This window comes from Macaca fascicularis, chromosome 1 (genome assembly GCF_037993035.2).
Source record: "Macaca fascicularis isolate 582-1 chromosome 1, T2T-MFA8v1.1".
NCBI classification, from domain to species: Eukaryota; Metazoa; Chordata; class Mammalia; order Primates; family Cercopithecidae; genus Macaca; species Macaca fascicularis.
Window position 1 is genome coordinate 121,372,634 of NC_088375.1, and position 25,501 is coordinate 121,398,134.

At 44.2% G+C, this 25,501-nt stretch overlaps 1 protein-coding gene across 6 annotated transcripts in view; it reads right to left on the bottom strand.

Moving 5' to 3' along the window:
- Nucleotides 1-25,501, bottom strand: part of LRIG2 (leucine rich repeats and immunoglobulin like domains 2) — a 187,566-nt gene that overhangs the window by 122,752 nt on the left and 39,313 nt on the right. For all 6 annotated transcript variants that reach the window (XM_065547570.2, XM_073998557.1, XM_065547566.2 and 3 more), the window contains exon 3: nt 5,058-5,287. The gene's annotated coding sequence lies outside the window, so the exon portion shown is untranslated. The remainder of the gene's footprint in view (nt 1-5,057; nt 5,288-25,501) is intronic.

Below are 25,501 nucleotides of genomic sequence, written 5' to 3' on the forward strand. Positions count from 1 at the left end.
CAAGTTTCTGATGTTAGTCATGAATTAATTGCTTGTTAACTTTAATTATCCTAGCAACCTAGGCTAATATCTACTGCATACTTGCTCTCTCTCACTGTATTTCTGTGCATGTGTATGTGTGTAATTTTTTTCTGAACTTGTTTCTGTTTGATAATAAGTTACAGACATGATGCCCCTTTCCCTTAAGCACTTCAGCGTATATTTTCTTTTCTTTGTTTTTTTATTTTTTGAGACAGAGTTTTGCTCTGTCGCCCAGGCTGGAGTGCAGTGGCACGATCTTGGCTCACTGCAACCTCTGCCTCCCGGATTTCAGCTATTCTCCTGCCTCAGCCTCCCGAGTAGCTAGGACTACAGGCACATGCCACTGTGCCCTCCTAATTTTGTATTTTTAGTAGAGACAGGATTTCACCATGTTGGCCAGGCTGGTCTCAAACTCCTGACCTCGTGATCTGCCCGCCTCGGCCTCCCAAAGTGCTGGGACTACAGAAGTGATCCACCACGTCCCGCCAGTGTGTATTTTCTAAAAATAAGGATATTCTCTTTCATAACCACAATTATAAAAATTGAGAAATCAATATTGATTCAATAATATTTTCTAACCTACAGGCCTCATTTGAATTTGCTCAAATGGTCCAATAATGTCCGTTGTGGTAAAATAAATTATGTCATACATTGTGTTCAGTTGTCAAGTGTTTTTAGTCTCCTTTAATCTGGAATAGAATTTTCCACACTTTGTCTTTCACAACCTTGACATACTTGAGGAGTTATAGGCCAGTTGTTTTGTGGAGTGTCCCCTAACTTGGGTTTTCTGATGTTTCTTCATGATTACATTCAGGTTATGCATTCTTAGCAGGAATAGCACAGAAGTGATGTTGTGATCCGTACATAATATTAGTTGACTTGTTCCATTACTGTTGAAGTTAACTCTGGTTATTTGGTTAAGGGGATGTCTACCAGGTTTCTTCACTTTAAAAGGACTATTTTTCCTTTTTTTTTTTCTTTTTTTCGCGACAGAGTCTTGCTCTGTCACCTACGCAGGAGTGCAGTGGCGCGATCTCAGCTCACTGCAACCTATGCCTCCTGAGTTCAAGCAATTCTTCTGCCTCAGCCTCCCAAGTAGCTGGGATTACAGGCGCCCACCATCATGCTAGCTAATTTTTTTTTTGTATTTTTAGTAGAGATGGGGTTTCACCATGTTGGCCAGGCTGGTCTCGAACTCCTGACCTTATGATCTGCCCACCTCAGCCTCCCAAAGTGCTAAGATTACAGGCATGAGCCACTGCACCCAGTCCTTTATTTTTCCTTTAATAGTTAACAAATATCTTGTGAGGAGATACTCTGAGACTATGTAAATATCCTCTTCCTTTGGCCGGGCGCCGTGGCTCATGCCTGTAATCCCAGCACTTTGGAAGGCTGAGGAGGGTGGATCACCTGAGGTCAGGAGTTCGAGACCAGCCTGGCCAACGTGGTGAAACACCATCTCTACTAAAAATACAAGAAAAATTAGCTGGGCATAGTGGCGGGCACCTGTAATCCCAGAATCCCAGCTACCTGGGAGCCTGAGGCAGGAGAATCACTTGAACCAGGGAGGTGGAGGTTGCAGTGAGCCAAGATCACACCATTGCACTCCAGTCTGGGTGACAAGGGAGAAACTTGGTCTCAAAAATAAAAATGAAAATGAAAATGAAAAAATCCTCTTCCTCGCAAAACTTTTACCACTAATTTTAGCATCATTTGATGATTCTTAAAAGAATCAATTATTACTATGATGGTTGTCAAATGGTGATTTTATTATTCTGTCATTTCTTCTATATTTTTTAGCTGGCATTGTACTGTAAGAAAAAACTTTCTCTTCTCCCTGATTTGCTTGACTATTTATTTATACCAGAATGGATGCACAGATTTCTATTTTATTGAATGGGTTGTTGACAGTATTTATTGTGATCCTCAAATTGCCCCTGATGTGGACAGTGGGAGTCTCTTCAAACTGCCCTTTTGACATGTTCCCAAAATTTTTTGAGATTCCTAACTTTATGGCACAATAAGACATTCCAGTTATAAGATAGTCCAGTCTTATCTTGTATCTTCCTAGCACCAGCCCTGAAATCAGCAATTCCTTTAAGAAGCCCTGCTGGTTGCAGTGGCTCACGCCTGTTATCCCAGCATTTTGGGAGGCTGGAAGGGGTGGATCACCTGAGGTCGGGAGTTCAAGACCAGCCTGACCAACATGGAGAAACCCCGTCTCTACTAAAAATACAAAATTAGCTGGGTGTGATGGTGCATGCCTGTAATCCCAGCTACTCGGTAGGCTGAGGTAGGAGAATTGCTTGAACCCAGGAGGTGGAGGTTGCGGGGCACCAAGAGCTTGGGCAATAAGAGTGAAACTCTGTCTCAAAAAAAAAAAAAAAAAAAAAGGGCCAGGTGCGGTGGCTTACACCTGTAATCCCAGCACTTTGGGAGGCCGAGGCAGGTAGGTCATGAGGTCAAGAGATCGATACCATTCTGGCCAACATGGTGAAACTCCGTCTCTACTAAAAATACAAAAATTAGCTGGGCATGGTGGCAGGTGCCTGTAGTCCCAGCTACTTGGGAGGCTGAGGCAGGAGAATCACTTGAAACTGGGAAGTGGAGGCTGCAATGAGCCAAGATTATGCCACTGCACTCCAGTTTGGCGACAGAGCAAGACTCTGTCTCAAAAAAAAAAAAAAAAAAGAAGCCCTGGTTCCTGGCCGGGCACAATGGTGGCTCACGCCTGTAATCCCAGCACTTTGGGAGGCTGAGGTGGGTGGATCACCTGAGGTCAGGAGTTTGAAACCAGCCTGGCCAACATGGTGAAACCAGACTCTACTAAAAATACAAAAATTAGCCTGGCGTGGTTGCAGGTGCCTGTAATCCCAGCTACTTGGGAGGCCGAGGCAGGAGAATTGCTTGAACTCCGGAAGCAGAGGTTGCAACGAGCCAAGATTGAAGCATCGCACTCCAGCCTGAGTGACAAGAGCGAGACTCTCTCAAAAAAAAAAAAAACAAAAAAGAAAACCCTGGTTCCTTTAGGGAGAATTGTATTTAGAACAATCTGGGTTCTAGGTGTACTAATTTGTACTGGAGTATCATAGCTTGTAGGCCCTTTCAGAGGACAGACTATCACACTAATACAAACAAACAAATGCACACATATGCACACACACACACACAATTTATAAAACTATGTGCTCACATTGATATTTCCAATTCTGATCCAGCACTGCAGAGTTCGTTCTAGCCATCCCCCTTTCCATATTTATTTATTTATTTGAGATGGAGTTTTACTCTTTTCGCCCCGGCTGGAGTGCTATAGCGCAATCTCGGCTCACTACAACCTCCCCCTGCTGGGTTGAAGCGATTCTCCTGCCTCAGCCTCTCGAGTATTTGGGATTACAGGTGCCCACCACCATGCCCAGCTAAGTTTTTGTATTTGTAGTAGAAACGGGGTTTCACCATGTTGTCCAGGCTGGTCTCGAACTCCCAGCCTCAGGCAATCCACCTACCTTGGCCCCCCAAAGTGTTGGGATTACAGGCATGAGCCACTGTGCCTGGCCTCTGTGGAACCATTCTTAACTACTACACCCAACCACCCATAAATGTTCCTTCTTGCCAGGCACAGTGGCTCACACCTGTAATCCCAACACTTTGGGAGGCTGAGATGGGTGGATCACCTGAGGTTGGGAGTTCGAGACCAGCCTGGCAAATATGGTGAAACTCCACCTCTACTAAAAATACAAAATTAGCTGGGTGTGGTGACAGGTGCCTCTAGTCCCAGCTACTTGGGAAGCTGAGGCAGAAGAATCACTTGAAGTTGGGAGGTGGAGGTTGCAGTGAGCCAAAATTGCGCCACTGCACTCCAGCCTGGGCAACAGAATGAGACTCCATCTCAAAAAAATAAAAGCAGAAGGAGAAAAAGGAAACATGTTTATGTATTATAGGGCATTAGGAAAATATCTATTTTCCTGCTTACAGGTTTAGATTCAGGGATCTGAAACTCCAATTATTTCAGAGGACAGGCTAGTACTATAAATGGGTGAAGCAATCAGATATAATACGGAGGAGTAGAGACGGCGGTGGGTGGGGAATGGAAATTGCATGGCTCTTCTTTTTTTTTTTTTTTTTTAAATGGAGTCTTCCTCTTGTCACCCAGGCTTCAGTGCAATGGTGCGATCTAGGCTCAGTGCAATGGTGCCATCTAGGCTCACTGCAACCTCCACCTCCTGGGTTTAAGCAATTCTCCTGCCTCAGCCTCCCGAGTAGCTGGGATTACAGGTGCCCACTGCCATGGCCAGCTAATTTTTGTATTTTTAGTAGAGATGGGGTTTCACCATGTTGGCCCAGGCTGGTCTCCAACTCCTGACCTCAGGTGATCCACTCGCCTCGGCCTCCCAAAGTGCTGGGATTACAGTCATGAGCCACTGCACCCGTCCAAAATTGCATGTCTCTTCTAAAGACATTAAAAATAATTTTAAGGGCCGGGCATGGTGGCTCACATCTGTAATCCCAGCACCTTGGGAGGCCGAGGTGGGTGGATCACCTGAGGTCAGGAGTTCGAGACCAGCCTGACCAACATGGAAAAACCCTGTCTGTACTAAAAATACAAAATTAGCCAGGGATGGTGCCACATGCCTGTAATCCCAGCTACTCAGGAGGTTGAGGCAGGAGAATTGCTTGAACACAGGAGGCGGAGGTTGTGGTGAGCCAAGGTCATACCATTGCACTCCAGCCTGGGCAACAAGAGTGAAACTCTGTCTAAACAAACAAATAAAAATTTAAAACAGCAACAACACATGGTGCTAATCAAAGATGTCGGTGGGCTGAATTCACTTCAAAGGCAGCTCTCATTTGTGAACTTTAGTTTACGCTTTACAATTGTCTTTGTGAATTAACATTTGCCCTTGAAAGGTGTGTTTGCATGTGTGGATTTAGGTCAGTGTGTTCCAACAGTTACTGGCTGGACAATTTTAAGGATAAAGAGGCATATTTGTCACTCACAGTGGTGAGGAAACAAACACTTGGAGGGTCCATGTACCAACCTGGGCTCTTCTGTGGCCTGGAACATCAAAAGCTATGACAAGCTTGCGAGAGTTTTCTGAAGCATTTGGGTTTTTTTTGACCAAATAACTCAGACTTGGAGAATGAACCACGGGGAGAGGCAAGAGAGAGTTCCCAGGATGAGAGCAACTCTGTGGGTATTGATTGGAGGTTCCCAAAGGTAGGTGGATGGCCACACAGCAGAAGTTAGGAAATGGCAGGGCTGTCAGACCTGTGGGTAGGGTAAAAAGATTATAAATTAGATTTTCTACAAGGCAACCCCTTGGGAAGGAAGTAATATCTTGTTAGGTTTCCTGGGACAATCAGAAAGGTCATTTAGCAAGACCACCATTGATAAACTAAAACTTGGATGTACAAAGAAATCCATAACTTGATCAATTAGTATAACTAATCTCATTTTGTTTCCCAACACCTGACTTCCTCTTATGGTGGTAGTTGCAGGACAAGGGACTCATTTTGCTCGCCTCCCTTGTAGAGTCTTTTGTGGTAAAAGTTCATTAAGCTAAAACCATAGTGACATGAGAAATTTGAGAGTGGAATATAGACTTCATTCTTAAAGCAGTGAGTCTGTGTGGCCATGAGTCTAAGTTCCTAATGAATGAGATTAAGTGAAAGTATTGATGGGATTTCTAGGAAGACAGTTTAAATAGAGCTCCTACCTATCAAATGCACTATAATCGTGCAACCAGAGCAGATTGTGTTATGTTTAATTTTTCCCTCTTCCTAAAGTATTATTTCCTTCAGTTACTTCAACCATTCACTAAGTCTAATAGACTTATACTACTACCTTATGTGGTGAAGGTGTAGAGAATAAGGGGATGAAGAACTAAAGAAAACTGTGCCTTGCCTCACATTTACTCTTACGCTACACCCATCACGGGGAATAATATCCTACAAAAGAAGTGCGTCCAGGAGTTTGGGGCCGTGATCTGCAATTAAGTGAGTGGGGGACCCATGATGGAGCAGATGGTTGGCGGGGAGCATATGATGTACTAGGCACCCGGGAACAGCATGCAATTTCCAAGTACTAGGGTGATAACTCAGAAGGGACATAAAATGATAACCCTCCACCTACACTAGAGTAAGGCGAGAGACTAAGAGAGACTAATTCTAGCAGTAGTCATGCTAAGTGGTATTCTTTTTTTTTTTTTTTTGAGACAAAGTCTCGCTCTCTCGACCAGGCTGAAGTGCAATGGCACGATCTTGGCTGACTGCAACCTCTGCCTCCCAGGTTCAAGTGATTCTCTTGCCTCAGCCTCAGCTACTCCGAGTAGCTGCGATTACAGGCGTGCACCACCACACCCGGCTAATTTTTGTATTTTTAGTAGAAATGGGGTTTCACCATGTTGTCCAGGCTGGTCTGGAATTCCTGACCTCGTGATTTGCCCACCTCGGCCTTCCAAAGTGCTGAGATTACAGGCGTGAGCCACCATGCCCGGCCCCTATTCTTTTAGTATGCATTAAAATCACATAGGGGATATGACTGTTACTATGTTGGTAAAATGTTATAATGGGCCGGAAGATGACTATTTGCTCTTCAACAGCCTTTCCTTAGCCTAAAACAGCTTTGTTTATCATTATTTATTTATTTATTTACTTGAGACGGAGTCTCGCACTGTCATCCAGACTGGAGTGCAGTGGCAGGATCTCAGCTCACTACAACCTCTGCCTCCCAGGTTCAAGCCATTCTCCTGCCTCAGCCTCCCAAGCAGCTGGGATTACAGGCGCATGCCACCACATCCGGCTGATTTCTGTATTTTTAGTAGAGATGGGGTTTCACCATATTGGCCAGGCTGGTCTCAAACTCCTGACCTCAGGTGATCCACCCTCCTTGGCCTCCCAAAGTGCTGAGATTACAGGCATGAGCCTTCACACCCAGTCATGTTTATCATTATTGTTAATAGAGCTTATGAGACTATAACTCAAATAATCATAGTTTCCAATTGAAAATTTTCTGAACTTCATGATCTGAGGAATAAAGGACTTATGAAATAAAATACGAAATCTGGACCTTTCCAGATAATTTAGGACCTATCATTGCCCCAACCAAAACACACAGGCAAACTCATGGGCATGTATTAATAATTAGCTTTATACTCCTGAAATTGTAATTTTGACCTCCCTTAGAGTCTCAGTAATAAAGGATTAAGTTCTTATTGCTATCTCTTGAATAAAGGTTCAAAAGTAAGGTTTAAATCAGAGGATGGGTCAGAATAGCTGTATTCTCTTTTTCAGTTCTGGGTGGTTTCTCTTTTATTTTTTTTTGAGACGGAGTCTTGCTCTGTCGCCCAGGTTGGAGTGCAGTGGCGCCATCTCAGCTCACTGCAACCTCTGCCTCCCGGTTCAAGGGATTCTCCTGCCTCAGTCTCTCAAGTAGCTGGGATTACAGGCACGTGTCACCACGCCCAGTTAAGTTTTTGTATTTTTAGTACAGATGGGGTTTCACTGTGTTAGCCAGGATATTCTCAATCTCTTGACCTCGTGATCTGCCTGCCTTGGCCTCCCAAAATGCTGGGGTTACAGGCGTGAACCACTGCGCCCGGCTTCTGGGTGGTTTTTATAGCAATCTGTAGCAAGATAGATACAGAGCCATGGGAGTGGAAAAATTCCTCTTACTTTTTGCTTTTTATTTTTACTTATTTTTTATTTTATTTTAATTTTTTGAGACAGAGAGTCACTCTTGTTACCCAGGCTGGAGTGCAATGGCGCAATCTCGACTCACTGCAACCTCCGCCTCCCGGGTTCAAGCGATTCCCCTGCCTCAGCTTCCCAAGTAGCTGGGATTACAGGTGTGTGCCACCACGCCTGGCTAATTTTTTGTATTTTTAATAGAGATGGGTTTCACCATGTTGGTCACACTGGTCTCAAATTCCTGAACATAGGTGATCCACCTGACTCTCCCTCCAAAAGTACTGGGAATACAGGTGTGAGCCACTGCACCCCGCCTTCTTTTGCTTTTTTTTTTTTTTTTTTTTTTTGAGACCGAGTCTCACTCTGTCACCCAGGCTGGAGTGCAATGGCGTGGTCTCAGCTTGCTGTAACCTCCACCTTTCGGGTTTCAAGTGATTCTCCTGCCTCAGCCTCCCGAATAGCTGGGACTACAAGCACATGCCACCACACCCGGCTAATTTTTGTATTTTTAGTAGAGATGGGGTTTCACTGTGTTGGCCAGGCTGGTCTCAAACTCCTGACCTTGTGATCTGCCTGCCTCGGTCTCCCAAAGTGCTGGGATTACAGGCATGAGCCACCGCACCCAGCCTCCTTTTGCTTTTTAATCATTACAGATGATTTGGGAGGTTATTTGTCAAGTGAAGACCAGCCCTTCTGAAATTTGTTCCCTTTTCCTAGACCTAGATAGATGCCCAACTGCTTAACATATTATCTTCAGTTGGTTCTCCTCATATCAAATATCAACTTGCAAAATAATCTTTTTTTTTTTTTTTTGAGATGGAGTCTTGCTCTGCCACCCAGGCTGAAGTGCTACGGCGCGATCTCGACTCACTGCAACCTCCTCCTTCCGAGTTCAAGTGATTCTCCTGCCCCAGCCTCCCGAGTAGCTGGGACTACAGGCACATGCTGCCACGCCCGGCTAATTTTTTTGTATTTTTAGTAGAGATGAGGTTTCACAGTGTTAGCAAGGATGGTCTTGATATCCTGACCTCGTGATCCGCCCGCCTCGGCCTCCCAAAGTGCTGGGATTACAGGCGCGAGTCACCATGCCCGGCCGATCAACTTGCAAAATATTCTGAGAAGTGAGACAAGCAGTGTCCACGTTCTCCCATGAAGGAGGCTAGCAAAAATAAACTAAGGCCCCCTGCTTTAAGGGTAAAGGTCATATTCCACTCTCCAATGTTTCTATTATTTCAGCCTAGTGAACTTTTACCCACAAAAAACCTTCTTTGAACAGTGTGATCAAAAACAAAAACAAGGTCTTTAGTTTTTTTTTTTTTTTTTTTTTTTTAGATTGTTTACTTACAGCTAAACCTTTAGACAGGAGGCCAACTCTCAGTGGTCACTTTCAAATAGGTTTACTTTGGACTGGCAAGATTTAAAAAAAATCCACAACTTTCAAATAGACATGTGAATAATGCCAGTATTCTTGACTTTATCTGTTTTTCTGAAGTATTTACTCTCTCTAAGGGAACACCTTAGGGGAGTACTATGGATTTAAGAGAATGACTTTAATGGGGACTCTGTGTCCAGTCCTAAAGTAAGGAGTGTAGTTGATTGGATGGTGACCAACAGATTTGAGGTGGCATCGTCAGTTCTGCAGGTAAGTGGAGGAGACGGGTAGAGAAAGTCAGCAAGCCGTGTCAAATGTGCCTTCACGTTCCTTTATTCACATAGCACCTTCTCTTTTAGGATCATGCATGCCCCTTTATCTACTGCTTTTTCAGTATAAGATTAAGGGTAAAGTTAAAGGGGAAAAGCAATTACTGTCTTAAAAGTCTCATTCTTGTGCTTTAGGAATGTTCTTCTCCTGGGCTTCCCTGAGAAAGCAAAGTTCAGTGTCCAAGTGGTCCTTCCGTATTTGAGGAACATTAAGAGAAGAATAAGAAATTTTTGGACAAAATGGGTTGTAGAACAAAGAGAAGAGCCTTTGTAAAATTATATTTGAAAAGGAACATTTTAACTTGAAACTGCTGGTAAAAATGTCAGATTAATCAATTTTTATAATACCGCACTTAGAGGTAGTGTGGTATTCCAGAACTCCCAAGTATTTGGAATACAGTTTAGGGCCTAGATATAAATGAGCCATCAAAAAGCACACATGGCAGGGCACGATGGCTCACATCTACAATCCCAGCAGTTTGGAGGGCCAAGGCAGGAGGCTCATTTGAGTCCAGGTGTTTGAGACCAGTCTGGGTAACATAGTAAGACCCCATCTCTCAAAAACTAAAAAAAAATTTAAAAAATAAAAAAAATAGCTGGGCATAGTGGCATTTGGCTAAAGTTCCAGCTATGCAGGAGGCTGAGGTGGGAGGATTGATTGCCACTTGAGCCTGGGAGGTCAAGACTGCAGCTATTTAGCCCAGACAACAATTCTGGAAGTTATTAACAACAATTATAAAATTCCTACCATTTATTATTTACTGGGTGCTTATTATGGCCTACTGGGCACTAGTCTATGTAATAGTGTAGTTATTATTCCCAGTTTACAGCTGAGAAAACCAAAACCCAGATAAAGTAACTTGGCAAAGGCTATATGTATAGTAATTGACAGAAGCAAGCTCAAAACAACCTCTGTCATACTTTAAACCTTAACTATTTTGCTTTATTGCCCTATATTCCAATTGTCATTACTTACTGATATATTATCAAAAAAGGCAAATCACCGGGCGTGGTGGCTCAGGCCTGTAATCCCAGCACTTCAGGAAGCTGAAGTGGGCAGATCACCTGAGGTCAGAAGTTCGAGACCAGCTTGGCCAATATGGCGAAACCCCATCTCTACTAAAAATACAAAAATTAGCTGGGCATGGTGGTGAGCACCTGTAATCCCAGCTACTCCAGTAGTTGAGGCTGGAGAATTGCTTGAACCCAGGAGGTGGAGGTTGCAGTGAGCCGAGATTGCGCCACTGCACTCGAGCCTGGGTAACAAGAGCAAAACTCTGTCTCAAAAAAAAGGCCGGGCACGGTGGCTCATGCCTAGGGAGGCTGAGGCAGGCAGATCACCTGAGGTCAGAAGTTTGAGACCAGCCTGACCAACATGGAGAAATGCCATCTCTACTTAAAATACAAAATTAGCCAGGCGTAGTGGCGCATGCCTGTAACCCCAGCTACTTAGGAGACTGAGGAAGGAGAATCGCTTAAACCCAGGAGGCAGAGGTTGCGATGAGCTGGGATCGTGCCATTGCACTCCAGCCTGGGCAACAAGAGCGAAACTCCATCTCAAAAAACAAACAAAAAAGGCAAATCTATCTTTTATATTCTTTGATAAACATCATAGGGAACTATACTTAATGTGTCTCAGGACATTTAAAATCTAGTAAGTATACATTTGTTGGCATTTGAAGAGTAAGCTTCAAATATCTACAAATTTCACTCACATGGGAGAGAAAAGTTAATGCCTTCATTTATTCATATGTTGGTTCAAAGAAGGTTTGACAGGCTGGGTGCGGTGGCTCACACCTGTAATCCCAGCACTTTGGGAGGCTGAGGCAGGAGGATCACCTGAAGTCAGGAGTTCGAAACCAGCCTGGCAAACATGGTGAAACCCCATCTCTACTAGAACTACAAAAATTAGTCGGGCATGATAGCATGCCTGTAATCCCAGCTACTCCGGAGGCTGAGGCAGGAGAATCGCTTGAACTTGGGAGGCAGAGACTGCAGTGAGCCAAGAGTACACCACTGCACTCCCGCCTGGGCAACAGAGCAAGACTCTGTCTCAAAAACAAACAAACAAACAAAAAAGGTTTGACTCTCTGCATATCTTTTATGTTTGTCTCAATCATGTCTTAACGGACCCATTTTATTTAAAACTCCCTCAGCTCAGAGGTAATCAACTCTTTTCAGTTGCTAGGACATTCCCAATGCTAAAACTGGAGTAAGTCCCACACACCAGGAAATTTCTCTGTCCTGGGCAAATTGGAAAATTAGTCACCCTAGCTTCACAGCACTTATGAGTGCTTCAATGTTGCTTTCAGATGATGGTAATGATGATAAATATGATCTGATAAGGCTCCACCAGCCATCAGCTCCATCATGGCTTAAGCTGTCTCTTGGGAAGAAAGAATAAGTTGGGGAAAAATAAGTTATTTTGTCCTTCTGTTTGTTTCTGCAGGAATGCCTCAAGTGATAGGGAATCTCTTTTTGCTGAAACCTCATATGACTTTTAGTTTTTGGTCACTATTACACAGTTCTTTTTTATTCTGATATAAAATCTGTATCAACACCTACTTTTCTTATCCTATCCCTTGCTACAATACAGAACAAACTGAATTCTCTCCCCTTGTGATTACATATTAAAAATTTAAAGAAATCTATCAGGCTGGGTGCGGTGGCTCATGCCTGTAATCACAACACTTTGGCAGGCCAAGGCAAGTGGATTACGAGGTCAGGAGTTCAAGACCAGCCTGGCCAAGATGATGAAACCCTGTTTTCACTAAAAATACAAAAATTAGCTGGGCGTGGTGGCGAGCGCCTATACTCCCAGCTACTTGGGAGACTGAGGCAGAGAACTGCTTGAACCCAGGAGGCAGAGGTTGCAGTGAGCCAAGCTTTATCCATCAATTAATTTTTAGTTACAACAATTTAATGCATTTCTAGAACCTAATTTACTAATATAAACTCATATTTCTTTCTTTTTTTTTTTTTCTTTTTTGGAGACGGAGTCTTGCTTTGTTGCCCAGGCTGGAGTGCAGTGGCGCGATCTCCGCTCACTGCAAGCTCCGCTTCCCGGGCCCACGCCATTCTCCTGCTTCAGCCTCCCGAGTAGCTGGGACCACAGGCGCCCGGCACCGCGCCCAGCTAATTTTTTGTATTTTTAGTAGAGACGGGGTTTCACCGTGTTAGCCAGGATGGTCTCCATCTCCTGTCCTTGTGATCCGCCCGCCTCAGCCTCCCAAAGTGCTGGGATTACAGGCGTGAGCCACCGCGCCCGGCAACTCATATTTCTTTACTTCATCTAATACAAGGCTAATGTGATAGGAAAGTAAAGTCAGCAACAATAGATACTGATTTGTGATGTAGTATTTTGCTACTTCCATCAAAACCATAGAATTGCGTTCTAGTAGGGCGCGGTGGCTCACGCCTGTAATCCCAGCACTTTGGGAGGCCAAGGCGGGTGGATCACGAGGTCAGGATATCAAGACCATCCTGGCTAACACGGTGAAACCCCGTCTCTACTAAAAACACAAAAAATCAGCCGGGCGTTGTGGCGGGCGCCTGTAGTCCCAGCTACTCGGCAGGCTGAGGCAGGAGAATGGCGTGAACCCGGGAGGCGGAGCTTGCAGTGAGCCGAGATCGCGCCACTGCACTCCAGCCTGGCCGACAGAGCGAGATTCTGTCTCAAAAAAAAGAATTGCGTTCTAAGCCACATGTTTTTCCACCAAAGACGGTATTTCGTATTGCTATGATGTGAATGTGTCTCCCAAATTTTATGTATTGCAAACTTTAATCCCTAACGCATATGTTGATTAGAAGTGGGGCCTTTGGGATGTAATCAGGATTAGATAATAGGTAAAGTCAACAGGGTGGGGCCTCCAAGATGTGACTGGCTTTAAAAGAAGACAAAGAGGGCCAGGTGTGGCGGCTCACACCTGTAATCTCAGCACTTTCGGAGGAGAGGCAGGCTGATTATAAAGTCAGGAGTTCCGGACCAGCCTGGCCAATACGGTGAAACTCCCTCTCTACTAAAAATACCAAATAATGGCCAGGCACCGTGGCTCATGGCCATAATCCCAGCACTTTGGGAGGCGAAGGTGGGCGGATCACCTGAGGTCGGGAGTTTTGGACCAGCCTGACCAACATGGAGAAACCCTGTCTCTACTAAAAATACAAAATTAGCCAGGCATTGTGGCGTGTGCCTGTAATCCCAGCTACTCAGGAGATACTACTCCATCTCAAAAAAAAATAAAATAAAATAAAAATTAACTAGGCGTGGTGGCACATGCGTGTAATCCCAGCTACTCAGGAGGCTGAGGCAGGAGAATTGCTTGAACCTGGGAGGTGGAGGTTGCAGTGAGCTAAGATCACGCTATTGCACTCCAGCCTGGGTGACAGAATGAGACACTGTCTCAAAAAGACAGAAAAAAAAAAAAAAAGAAGAGGAAGACAGGCCTGAGGTGACATGTATGCTCTTGCCCTCTCACCATGTGATTGATGCCCTCTGCCTTGCTATGATGCCAAGATGCCTCACCAAATGTTGGCATCATGCTCTTGAATCTCTCAGCCTCCAGACTGTAAAAAATAAACCTCTGTCCTTCATGAATTCTCAAGTCTCAGATTCAGTTATAGCAACAAAAAGTGGACTAAAACACCTATTGTGACTTTCCACCTTATTTACTGTGCTTGTCACTAAGCAAGTTGTGGTTATTAAGAAGATCAAATCTTAAAGAACAAAAATTTGTCCTTGTTAAGGATGTTCAAAAAATATATCACGGATTTCTCAGGTAATTCCAAAAGAAGAGCTTCAAGTAAACTTAGGAATAAATATATATTCTTCCAAATCTATTCCTTTAAAAGGCACAGAACACTTTGGAACTGCAAGTTTTGCTATATTTGTTAAACTGTCAGAGACAGTTTAACCCACTAGTCAAATACATAAGCTTTGGCCTGGTTCAACTCCTGGTTCTACCACTTGCCAAGTGTTTGACTTTGGACAAGTTTATCAGTGCTCAGCACAATACCGGGCATCTAGTGAGAGCTATAAAAAAGGAGTGTGATACTCTAATACATATATTTGGTTTTCAACCCCATTTCTTGACCTACAACTTCTAAAAAAGGCTTACAGTTTCCAAAGTGATGAGTTTTGTATGCTAATAAGATTACTGGTGGCTCGGGGCTGGTCACCAGAAAGACCAAGGCATAATTAGAGGGGTGGGACTTTCAGCCCCAGCCCCCAGCTTCCAGGGAGGGAAGAGGGGCTGAAAATTAAGTTGCTCGCCAATGGCCAAAGATGTAATCAATCATGCTTGCATAATGGAGTTTCCATAAAACCCCCAAAGAACTGAGTTTGGAGAACTTCCAGATAGTTGAACACATGAAGGTTCCTAGAGGGTGGCAAGCCTGTGGAGGGCATGCAAGTTCCGTGTCCTTTCCTGTACCTCGTCCTATGCATCTCTTCATCTGTATCCTTTATGATATCTTTTTTTTTTTTTTTTTTTTTTAAGACAAGAGTCTCACTCTGTCACCCAGGCTGAAGTACAGTGGCACAATCTTGGCTCACAGCAACCTCTGCCTCCTGGGTCAAGTGATTCTCCTGCCTCAGCCTCCCAAGTAGCTGGGACTACAGGCATGTGCCACCATGCCTGGTTAATTTTTTTATTTTTAGTAGAGATGGGGTTTCACCATGTTGGCCAGGCTGGTCTTGAACTGCTGACCTCCAGTGATCCACCTGCCCCGGCCTCCTGAAGTGCTGGGATTATAGGCTTCAGCCATGGCACCCAGACTATAATATCCTTTATAATAAACCAGTAAGCATAAGTAAATGTTTCCTTGAGTTCTGTGAGCTGTTCTAGTAAATTAATCAAACTCAAGGAGGGGGTCATGGAGTCTCTGAAGCAGAGGTAAAACAACCTGTAACTTGCAATTGGCCTCAGAAGTTGGGGGCAATCTTACGAACTGAGGTTTAAATCTGAAAGGCAGTCCTCAACCTGTGGTTTCTGAGGCTATCTCCAGGTAGTGTCAGAATTGAATTAAATTACAGGACATCCACATTCAGCTGGTGTCTGTTGCAGAATCACTTGCCTGCTGGGTCTGTGGGGAAAATCCCCCACAAAGTGGTCACAGAACTCTTCTGTGTTGGTTGTTGTGTGAGAGAAGAGGAAAAAAATAGTTTGAGTTTTTCTACTCATGGACAAATTAGTGGTTATTGAACATCTATTTATGTCAGGCACTACATGAAGTACTTAACATGCTGTTTCATTTTTTCTCTAATGATTCTAAGAAGTAGACATCCTCATTATCCTCAATTCACAGATGAGAAGATTAAGGCACAGAAATATTGGACAATTTGTTTAAGGTAAAAATGGAAGGATGTACACTAAGTCTCTCTGACTCCAAACCAAAATCCCAAACACAATTTTATCCTGCTATTCCTCGAATATAGATATAATCTTCACTAGGCCTGATAACTTTAGAAGTCTCAGTAGGAAGGATACAGACAACCAGCCAGTCAGGGAGTTTTTATGGACCCCAAACGTTCCTCTGCCGTATGGTCTTACCTTGGTGATTCACCAGGGTGAGGTTCTGGTCCACAGCCATATAGGCTTAGAAATCCAATCGGCTAACGCATAGATTATGGATGTATCTCCCAAAGCAGACTCAAGTGGCTGGTATTCAAAAGCAGAATACCAGTTTATTCATAAAATTTTGAATAGAAGTAGAAAACTATAATGGCCAAGGGTCAAAACATTCATGTTCTGTTAGCAGCACTAGGGAAGTCAGATGGTAAGAGTAGGTTGCTTACAGAGTAAACAAGGGAGTCTGTTTTATTTAATACAATTTTTTTTTTTTTTTTTTGAGACAGGGTCTCACTGTGTCACCCAGGCTAGAGTGCAGTGGTGCAATCTCGGCTCACTGAAGCCTCCACCTCCAGGGTTCAAGCAATTCTCCTGCCTCAGCCTCCCAAACAGATGGGACTACAGGTGTGCACCACCACACCCAGTTAATTTTTGTGTTTTTTTTTTGGGTAGAGATGGGGTTTCATTATGTTGGCCAGGCTGGTCTTGAACTCCTGACCTCAAGTGATCCACCCACCTTGGCCTCCAAAATGCTGGGATTACAGGCATGAGCCACCGTGCCCAGCCTATTTAATAAATATTTACAGGCCATGATAGATTGAAACCCATTCAACTCCAAAGCAGCCACTTCCAGAATGGAACGGGCTAGTGCAACCTCTTACCTACAAACACTTGGATAAACACCAACAGCATTTGCCTCTGAGACACTCTGTCTTCCTAAACATTTTTTTTTTTTTGAGACGGAGTTTTGCTCTTGTTGCCCAGGCTGGAGTGCAATGGCGCGATCTTGGCTCACTGCAACTTCTGCCTCCTGGGTTCAAGTGATTCTTCTGCCTCAGCCTCCTGAATAGCTGGGATTACGTGCGTGTGCCACCACGCCCAGCTAATTTTGAATTTTTAGTGGACGGGGTTTCACCGTGTCACCCAGGCTAGTCTCGAACTCCCGATCTCAGGTGATCTGCCTGCCTCAGCCTCCCGAAGTCCTGGGATTACAGGTGTGAGCCTATTTTAAGATTATAGCATAATCTTGCCTACCAGGGAGCCATTTTACCTTTTTACTAAGACTTTGAATAACTATACTTTGACCCACTGTGCATTGATCTCAAGGTTAAAATCTGAAAGGACAACTTTAATTCCATGGTTTCATAGGGAGTCCTCTCACTGAGGCTCCAAAGTATTGAAAGCAGCAATAAGAGACAAGATCCCTCTGGCAGAAGCTGCCTTCTCCTTTCTGAAGGTTTTGCTGATTGGCTCTCCAACTTCAGAAACAGAGACTGTCGCCATCAGATTTTTGCCTGTCTACCAAAAACTAAAGGATAACAAACACTGTTTCTGTAGCTACCAAAGAGACAGACTGCTTGGAGAAAGATTTACATAGCTCTGCAGACACCCTGGCGGTGCCAGTTGCAGGGGAGTCAGTGCACATGGTGTGAAGCAATTTTTTTTTCTTGGCTTTTTGCCATAGATTCAGGCAGCTACAGCAACAGCAACAGCAGTGGTTCTCACTCGCATGCAGAGCTTCCAGAATGCTTGGGAGTTTCCTGATGATAAAAACTTGTGAAAGATAACGGTAGAATAGGTAGAGCAGCCAAGACTTAAAGGAGGAACAGTTGCCCCCAGAACCTTTGAACCCCGGGTCACTGCTGAGCTTAAAATCAAGGAAAGAATGTTCACTGCCTGCATGTGCTACATGACACCTTGCACAGCAGATCACAGAGAAAGAACAGTATGGACAAACTCCTCTCCTGCATCTTTACAGTACAAAGAAGAGGAAGAGGGTCCTGGGGGAACAGAGTTTTTCCAGCATTATGGAGCTGCCACATTGGGAAAGCATAATGAGAACTGGAGCCCCTGCCTATCAAGGCGCACTCTTTCCAGCTCTTTTCAGCCACATGGAAAGAATCTCAGGTAGACCCAGAGCTCCTGGTACCTGGACACAGAACACTGGATACACTCAATTACACCCACAGCCTCTTCCTAGCGTGTTCTCTAGATGATGCTAGGAAAGAGGGGTAGGGCAGATCAGGGTAGTCAAACTACAGTTACTAATTTTCTTCACTGAAGGCCAACTAGGGTTCTAGTCAGCCAAGCTCACTCATGAGGCCCCAAAGTACTGACAGCAGCAATAAAAGACAAGATCCCTCTGGTAGAAGCTGGTGATCAAGGTATTATGATTTCTTTCCATATCCCACCTGTTTCCAACATTCACCTATTAAAGTGAAGTCCCCACCAACTCAGTATTAAGACCTGGCCCTGTTATACCTCCAGATTCTTGTGAGAGGTTTGTTTTCTGAACATTTCCCTCTGTGCACACCCCTCTTGTCTTAATTGGCCCTACCCACTGAGGTGGATTCCAGATCCTTCTCCTGTATCTTTGACTTGGCTCAAGCCTCTGGCCCCTCCACTGCAAAGTCTAAAAGCAGGGAGATGGCCAAAATAGGCAGTGAGGGAAGAACAGAGGCATTCCTATTGCATCTGCTCAGTCTCTCAGCAATCCTCTGTCAGGGAACCTCTCAGGGTTATTGCCTGGCCTAGAGAGTCTCCCTTCCCTCACTGCATAAGAGGAGGGTGAGACACAGAACAAAATCTCTCAGAGGCTGTCTGCTGGGTGCTGAAAGTCAGCCACTGTTGTTGAATATGGGTGTTCTCCATAGGCTCCATTCTGGATGTGATTCCACAGAGCCATTTTCTGGGTCTGTTTCAGCAAGGGTCTGGATGAATATTCTTCCAACATGACTCCTTGCCATATCTCTATGTTCATGGTTTTCACAGGTTAGCTGCTATTGTGTTATTATTCTTAGCTGGCATGAAGAGTGGCAGACTTCAACAAACCTAGGCAATAGTGACAAGCTACCACTTTGGCAAAGTTTGATTGATTGATTAAAAAAATGTTTTTGAACATTAACATGTACATGAAACACTTGATGATGTAGATGGCAGTAAAGATGAACAAGAAAATGAATTCTCTTCTCCAGGAGGTTACATTCTAATGGAGACATAGGTGCAGACATAAATCATTATAATATAAAGTCCAGATAGAAGGACAGGTCACAGTTATAGTGCTCACACCTGGTAAGTTGAAGGAGAGCATTTTCACCTAGGAGGCCACCGGGTAGATGTCTGTTGACTTCCTGGGGTATCCTGATTCTGTTTTTGCTTAAGAAACCAACATCTGGCCCAGCACGGTGGTTCGTACCTGTAATCCCGCCACTTTGGAAGGCCAAGGCGGGCAGCTTACTTGAGGCCAGTAGTTCAAGACCAGCCTGGGCAACATGGTGAAACCCTGTCTCTACTAAAAATACAAAAAAAATTAGCCAGGTGTGGTGGTGGGCCCCTGTAATTCCAGCTACTCTGTAGGGCTGAGGCAGGAGAATCACTTGAACCCGGGAGGCAGACGTTGCAGTGAGCCAAGATTGCGTCACTGCACTCCAGCCTGGGCAACAGAGTAAGATTCCATCTCAAAAAAAAAAAAAAAAAAAAAAAAAAAAGCTAACATCAAGGTTAAAAAAGGCAATTGTGGCTGGACACAATGGCTCACGCCTGTAATCTCAATGCTTTGGGAGGCTGAGATGGGTGGATCACTTGAGGTCAGGAGTTCAAGGCCAGCCTGGGCAACATGGCAAAACCCCATCTCTACTAAAAATACAACAAAAATTAGCCAGGCATTGTGGCGGTCACCTGTAGTCCCAGCTACTCGAGAGGCTGAGGTACAAGAATCGCTTGAACCTGGGAGGCGGTGGCTGCAGTGAGCCAAGATCAAGCCACTGTACACCAGCCAGGGCAATACAGTAAGACTGTCTCAAAAAAAATGGAGAAAAAAAGGTAATTGTAACATGTCAAGCACCATAAAATAAATACTTAGTAATGCCTTATGTGCATACAAGAGAAGTTTGGTATGTTATCATTTTCTTTTAAATTGATCTCTTAAATTAGTCAAATAGGTTTGACCTGTTAATCACTTCCCTTTTGCTTCTCTTCCCTGTTCCTTAGGGCAACTAACATGAGAACAAACAAAGTTCAGTACCAGGAATAAAGTTGACTCATACTCTTAGGCTTTCTCTCCTTTTAGAACACATTGATTGAAGACTTGGAGTGGGGTGACATTCATTCTCATAGGGAAAAAGATAAAGTCGCCAAAGTAGAAAGGTTAAGAAGGGAGCAGGGAATATGAGGTGAAGAAATAGGAGACAGTGGCTATTGGACTGTCTTTTTGTTTTGAGACAATCTCACTCTGTTGCCCAGGCTGGAGTGCAGTGGCGTGATCTCAGCTCTCTGCAAACTCTGCCTCCCAGGTTCAGATGATCCTGCTTCAGCCTCCCCAGTAGCTGGGATTACAGGTGCATGCTACCACGCTCAGCTAATTTATATATATATATATATATATATATATATATACACACACACACACACACACACACATTTTAGTAGAGACAGGGTTTCACCATGTTGGCCAGACTGAATTAGACTGCTTTTGACAAAGTTTCTTCATCTCAGAAGAAAAGTATGTTTGGTGAAGACCAATTCCCGGGAGAAAGATGAAGATGAGTAGAAATCCCACATATTCTGTCCCAACATCCTAGAGGAAGAGAATAAGTTGTGACAACACAAATAGTATCTTTGTGACCTGGTACCAGTTCATGCTTTCCAGGTCTAGAAAACTTAAAAACAAAATGGACAGAGTACAGGCTCCAATACATAAAATTAGCAGTAAAGAGAGGTGGACCGGGCCGGGCGCGGTGACTCACGCCTGTAATCCCAGCACTTTGGGAGCCCGAGGTGGGCGGATCACCTGAGATTGGGAGTTCGAGACCAGCCTGACCAACATGGAGAAACCCCATCTCTACTAAAAATACAAAATTAGCTAGGCGTGGTGGCGCATGCCTGTAATCCCAGCTACTCAGGAGGCTGAGGCAGGAGAATCATTTGAACCCAGGAGGCAGAGGTTGCAGTGAGTTGAGATTGCATCATTGCACTCCAGCCTGAGCAACAAGAGCGAAACTCTGTCGCAAAAAAAAAAAAAAAAAAAAAAAAAGACGTGGACCATTTTCAAGGCAGAAATCTCAATGGTGCCATTGAGTAATTTCAGGTCAAGAGATAAATGGCCAGATGCAGTGGCTCACCCCTGTTATCCCAGCACTTTGGGAGGATGAGGTGGCTGGATCACTTGAGGTCAGGAGTTCAAGACCAGCCTGACCAACATGGTGAAACCCCATCTCTACTAAAAATACAAAAATTAGCCGGGCATGATGGCGGGTGTCTGTAATCCCAGGTAGTTGGGAGGCTGAGGCAGGAGAATCGATTGAACCCGGGAGGTAGAGGTTGCAGTGAGCTGAGATCACGCCACTGCACTCCACCCTGGGCAACAGACTGGCTCAAAACAACAACAACAACAACAACAAAACAACAGGGTAGAATTGATGTGTCTCCCTCCGGTGAGTCCTTATAGGCTTTTTTTTTTTTTCCCCCTGTGTCACGCCTTTGTTTCTCTTCTATCTAAATTATCACTTAAGTCTGAATATGCTATTGAAATATACATGTTTGTCTTCATATAAACTCTTAACTACTTAAGGGCAGCAATCATGTCTTGAGACCCTCAGTGGCAACTAGCTCAGTGCCGACTCTTATTAGGTCATTAAGAAATGTCACTGGTTTTGATATTATAGGAGAATTGGACTTCAAGGGTAAACAGCTGCAAGGTCTGGCAATCCATAGGTCTGGCCAAGAATTTCCATGAGGCAAGACAACATTTGGCAATTACAAGGGCATTCCAGTGAAGTGGAGTGTCAGATTTTGCAATAGTTCTGCAAATAAAATAGATTTTCTGGAGCGGCTGGGTTCTTGGAAAAACATGTGTTGATGGCAAAAAGTAATCTGGGTCCTTACCTTTAAAGAGATCACACAAGATACAATCTCTGCCAGAGTTAAATAGGAAGAGGTGACATTAATAAATTTTCTGGGTCAGGCATGGTAGCTCACGCCTGTAATCCCAGCACTTTGGGAGGCCTAGGCGGGCAGATCATGAGGTCAGGAGTTCGAGACTGGCCTAGCCAACACGGTGAAACCCCATCTCTACTAAAAATACAAAAATTAGCCAGGTGTGGTGCTGCGTGCCTGTAATCCCAGTTACTTAGAAGGCTAAGGCAGGAGAATCACTTGAAGCGAGGAGACAGAGTTTGCAGTGAGCCAAGATCGTGCCACTGCACTCCAGCTTGGGCAACAGAGCAAGACTCCGTCTCAAAAAATAAAAAATAAAAAGAATAAATTTTCTGGGTTTTACAAGGAATTATGCTAGGTATTATACATGCATTTTTTTTTTTTTTTTTTTGAGACAGAGTCTTACTCTGTTGCTCAGGTTGGCATGCAGTGGCATAATCTCGCTCACTGCAACCTCTGCTTCCTGGGTTCAAGCAATCCTTCTGCCTCAGCCTCCCAAGTAGCTGGGACAACAGGTGCGTGCCACCAAATCTGGCTAATTTTTGTAGTTTTAGTAGAGATGAGGGTTTCACCATGTTAGTCAGGCTGGTCTCAAACCCCTGACCTTAAGTGATCCACCTGCCTTGGCCTCCCAAAGTGCTGGGATTCCAGGTGTGAGCCACCGTGCCCAGCCTGCAGAATTTTTTTTTTTTTTTTTTGAGACGGAGTCTCCTTCTGTCACCCAGGCTGGAGTGCAGTGGCGTGATCTGGGCTCACTGCAAGCTCCACCTCCCGGGTTCACGCCATTCTCCTGCCTCAGACTCTTGAGGAGCTGGGACTGCAGGAGCCCGCCATCACGCCCAGCTAATTTTTTGTATTTTCAGTAGAGACAGGGTTTCACCGTGTTAGCCAGGATGGTTTCGATCTCCTGACCTCATGATCTGCCTGCCTCGGCCTCCCAAAGTGCTGGGATTACAGGCATGAGCCACTGTGCCTGGCCCAGAATATTTTTTAAAGTAAGATGTGATTACTGTCCTCAAGCTTAAAATCTTAGTGAGAAATTAATGTAGATGTACATAAAATAATCAGAGAATGATATGAATGTTACATTGAGTTAGAAATTAAACATTACATTACGGTCCTAAGATGGTAGCCATGAGATGGGTCTTGGGACTCCTCAAATTTGTGTAGGTATTTGCCCCCCATCCTGAGGTCATCTGAAACATAATAAAGTTTATTGCTTTAATACCGCCCCTACCACTCCACCTTACCCCCACCTATTAATAGGCCAAGATAGCATTTCACTTGCCTGGTGCAATAATGTGCCTCATATACCCTCTAGCCTCTGAGCTAGGATCTACAACCCCAGCTTATAGATTAAGATTCACTTCATTTCAATGACTCAATTCTTCCAGCTAGAAGATAATGAGGAGACTAGGTCTTTAGTTCAAAGAGTCAGTCTCAGCTCTGCTTGGTGGCTCATGCCTGTAATCCCAGCACTTTGGGAGGTGAGGTGGGAGGACTGCTTGAGGCCAGGAGTTGGAGACCAAACTGGGTAACAAGGTGAGACCGTGGTTCTACCAATCAATCAGGATTGTCAATCAATCAATCAATAATAAACAAAAAAACTGAGTGAGACCCTGTCTCAAAAGAAAAGTCTCAAAGGTAATCAAGACTTTGGGGATGGGAAAAGAGTTCCTGACTTATACTTCCCTAGGACTAAATTTCTTGCCAGTAACTTTTCTGCCTCTGAATAGAGTTACAGCCCCCAAATTATCTCGTTACTGGGATCTCTGGTTTCTATGGCCAGAGTTTTTGGACGTCAACTTTTTGTGCACCTGAATCTTGAATCTGTATAAATTGTCTAATGCATCTTGGATTGTTTTTGGAATTTTATTTATTTATTTTTTTTGAGATGGAGTCTTGCTCTGTCACCAAGGCTGGAGTGCAATAGCGTGATCTTGGCTCACTGCAGTCTCTGCCTCTCAGATTCAAGTGATTCTCCTGCCTCAGCCTCCCGAGTAGCTGGGATTACAAGCGCCTGCCACCACACCCAGCTAATTTTTGTATTTTTAGTAGAGACAGGGTTTCACCATGTTGCCCAGGCTGGTCTTGAACACCTAATCTCAAGTGGATCTGCCTGCCTCAGCCTCCTAAAGTGCTGGGATTACAGGTGTGAGCCACGGCGCCAGGCCTATTTTTGGAATTTTTATCCAGTATAAGTAAAAAATTTCTGCCGTGGTCCCAGGGGCTAGTTCTGATAGAACAATCACAGGGAAGACAGCACACTGGTAGCCTAAGGGTCTCTTATTTCAAATGTGTCTTGCTACAAGGCAACAATGAGTGAGAGGCTGCAGCTTTGTCATGAGCTCATAGTCATCAACTTGTTTGTGATACGAACAATAACTAAAGAAGATTTCTGTTTTAAGGTTTAAGGGAATGAAAGGGTTATTTCAGGAAGAAGAAGAAAAATAAAACCCCACCACAGAATAGATTAGCTAGCAAAGTGACTATCCAGACATAATATGCCTTAGCATTTACATCAGATCAAATAAGATAATGCCCAAATACCCAGCCCAGTTCCTGGCACTCAACAAATGTTAGTTCTCTTCCCGTCTTTTTTTTTTTTTTTTTTTTTTGAGGCGGAACTCTTACTCTATCGCCCAGGCTGGAGTGCAGCCAGTTCTCTTCCTCCTGCATAGAGATTTTACAGTTTACAAAGTGCTTTTGCATACATTAAATACCCCCCCCAAAAACCTTCTGAATCAGATATTTCCCCCAGAGCAGTGACTTCACCTCCTAAAAGTACTGAAGGCTGAGAGTCAGATCCAGGTCTTTAGACACCAAAATGAGTTCTCTTTTCTCCATACCCCAAATCCTTCTGTTGCTTTGTCCTAGATTTAAGATTACAAAGGCTTGGATTAGAGTGCTAAGAATGAGATGGAAAAGAAAGAATGATCTGTCAGTTCCTGTGTAGCTGAGGTTCTCAGGGCCTTATTATTATATACCTTTATTTGTGTTAATAAAATAACTACTGCATTTTATCTGTCCCAAGAAATATATAGTGATATCTCTGAAATCAAGATATGTCTTTTTTTTTTTTTTGAGACAGTCTTGCTCTGTTGCCCAGGCTGGAGAGCAGTGGCGCAATCTAGGGTCACTGCAACCTCTGTCTCCTGGGTTCAAGCGATTCTCCTACCTCAGCCTCCTAAGTAGCTGGGATTACAAGTGCCCACCACCATGCCTGGCTAATTTTTGTATTTTTAGTAGAGACGAGGTTTCACCATGTTGGCCAGGTTGGTCTTGAACTCCTGACCTCGTGATCCACCTGCCTTGACCTCCCAAAGTGCTGGGATTAGACATGAGCCACCACGCCTGGCCAAGATGTGTCTTAAAACTGATGTGTTTTAAAACTGATGTCTTACAGTTGCTTCTTCTGCTCAGCCGTTGTGCTGTAGTTGTCATTGTCTACTCATGCCCAAACTTGATTGACTGTTAATCCCGGTGGCATGACTGGAAAACTGAAATTCATAGCCCTTTCAGTTTGTCCATTTAAGTACCATTTAAGCAAGTTATATTAATCCCACTTGTTGCCTGAAAACCTTCCATTG